This window comes from Nothoprocta perdicaria, unplaced genomic scaffold (assembly GCF_003342845.1).
Source record: "Nothoprocta perdicaria isolate Ctin4 unplaced genomic scaffold, notPer1 scaffold_666, whole genome shotgun sequence".
Classification (NCBI taxonomy): domain Eukaryota; kingdom Metazoa; phylum Chordata; class Aves; order Tinamiformes; family Tinamidae; genus Nothoprocta; species Nothoprocta perdicaria.
Window position 1 is genome coordinate 11,097 of NW_020455939.1, and position 2,217 is coordinate 13,313.

The 2,217-nt window shown below is 67.7% G+C and overlaps 1 long non-coding RNA gene across 1 annotated transcript; it reads right to left on the reverse strand.

Moving 5' to 3' along the window:
* Nucleotides 1-1,131: 1,131 nt before the first annotated feature.
* LOC112956770 lies at nt 1,132-1,314 on the reverse strand. Its single transcript, XR_003251099.1, has 2 exons — nt 1,271-1,314; nt 1,132-1,189 (listed from the first exon to the last, which is right to left on the reverse strand). It is a non-coding gene; the product is annotated as an uncharacterized LOC112956770 (long non-coding RNA).
* Nucleotides 1,315-2,217: the final 903 nt, after the last annotated feature.

Below are 2,217 nucleotides of genomic sequence, written 5' to 3' on the forward strand. Positions count from 1 at the left end.
CCGGCGCCGCCAGGCAGCCGCCCGCGCGCACCCGCACCGTGAAGTTCACCTGGGCGGCCGCGGCGCCGGGGGGCACCGATGGCGCGGGGGGGCACAGCGTGGGCGGGCACCGATGGCGTGGGTGGCATCCATGGGCATCAATGACATGGATGGGCACCGGTGGTCACGGATGGCATGGATAGGCATAGCATGGATGGGCACCGACGGCACGGATGGACACCGATGGCGCGGGTGGGCACAGCGTGGATGGGCACCGATGGCATGGGAGACATGGATGGGCACCAGTGAGCATGGATGGCATGGATAGACACAGTGCAGATAGGCACAGATGAGCATGGATGGGCATCAATGACATGGATGGGCACCAATAGTCACGGATGGCGTGGATAGGCACAGCATGGATGGGCGCCAATGACATGGATGGGCACCGATGGGCACGGATAGGCACAGCATGGATGGGCACCAACGGCATGGATGGTATGGATGGGTACAGCATGGATGAACACAGCACGGATGGGCATGGCATGGATGGGCATTGCATGGCCAGGATGGGATGGATGGGCATGGCCAGGATGGGCCAGCCTGGCACCAGGGATGGATGTGGTCTGGATTCCTGGGTGCTGCACGGACAGGATGGCATGGATGGGCATGGATGGGCATGGATGGGCATGGGCACAGCCTGGATTCACGGGCACTGCCCGGGCAGGACGGCCTGGAGGGACCCGCCGGGCGCAGACAGGGACACCCCGGCACGGGGACACCCACGGGGCCGTGCGGTGCAGCCCGGAGCGGAGGGCACCCCGCGCAGCACCCAGGGGACCCCGCGCAGCACCCAGGGGTGCCGCCCGCCCCCCCCGCGCTCACCTGCTGCCCCACGGCCACGCCGGAGCAGAAGCCGCCGTGGGGCCGGGGGGGGCCGGGGGGGCCGCCGCAGTGCGACTCGTAGCTGAGGGTGACGCCGGGCGGCAGCGGCGAGTGCTGCAGCTCCACCGTGGACGAGAGGCTCTGGGGGCACCCGCGGGCGTCAGCACCCACCCAACCCCCCCCCAGACCCCTGGGAGGGGCCGGGCAGGGGCCCCGGCGTCCGGCGGGCGCTCACGGCGTAGGCGTCGGAGATGAGCTGCACCACGTTGCTCGAGTCCTCCCGCAGCTCCGCCACCACCGACTTGGGGATGAGGCGGCTCAGCTCCTGCCGCGGCGGGTGACAGGGGGGTCGGCACCCAAGGGTGGCCCCCGCCCCCAGCCGGGCGCCCGCCGCCGCCCCCCTCACCTGGTACACGGGCACCGCGGGCCGCGTGACGGCGAAGATGGGCTGGATGTTGGCGGCCGCCAGCACCTGCGCCAGGTGCCCCACGGACGGGTAGTCCTGCAAGGGGCGCGGGGTGGCGTGGGTGGCACCGCCGGGCGGGGGGCGGCCCCGGCGCCCCCGCGCTTACGTAGAGGTGGCTCTTGCTGTAGACGCCGCTGGCGTCCAGGTGGCAGCGGCTGTCGCTGGGGGTGACGATGCCCGCCAGCTTCCCGTCGCCCGCCGTGTGGAAGGTGTCGTCGGAGGCGAACACCAGCAGGCGGGTGAAGGGGCGCCAGCCGATCTGCTCCTGCGGGACAAGGGGGGCGCGTGTGGGGGGCACGTGTGGCACGCAGCGTGCGAGCAGCCTGCGTGCAGGGCCCGCTGGCAACCGGTAATGCAAACTGCAATGCAGCCCGTGTAAAATCTGGGCCTGGGTCTGCATGCAAAGAGCAATGCAAAGTGCAATGCAACCCGCGTGCCACCTGCAATGCAACCCGCGTGCCACCTGCAATGCAAACTGCATGCAACCCGTGTAAAATCTGGGCCTGGGTCTGCGTGCAAAGAGCAATGCAAAGCGCAATGCAACACGTGTGCCACCTGCAATGCAAACTCCATGCAACCCGTGTAAAATCTGGGCCTGGGTCTGCGTGCAAAGAGCAATGCAAAGCACAATGCAACACGTGTGCCACCTGCAATGCAAACTGCATGCAGCCTGCAAGGCAACACGTGTGCAAGCTCCGTGCAAACTGCAGTGCGACCCTTGTGCAGCCTGCAATGCAGCCCACATGCAACCTGTAATGCAGCCCATGTGCAGCCTGCAATGCAACCCACGTGCAGCCTGCAATGAAGCCCACATGCAACCCCAATGCAGTCCACATGCAACCTGCAATGCAGCCCACATGCAACCTGCAATGCAGCCCACGTGCAAC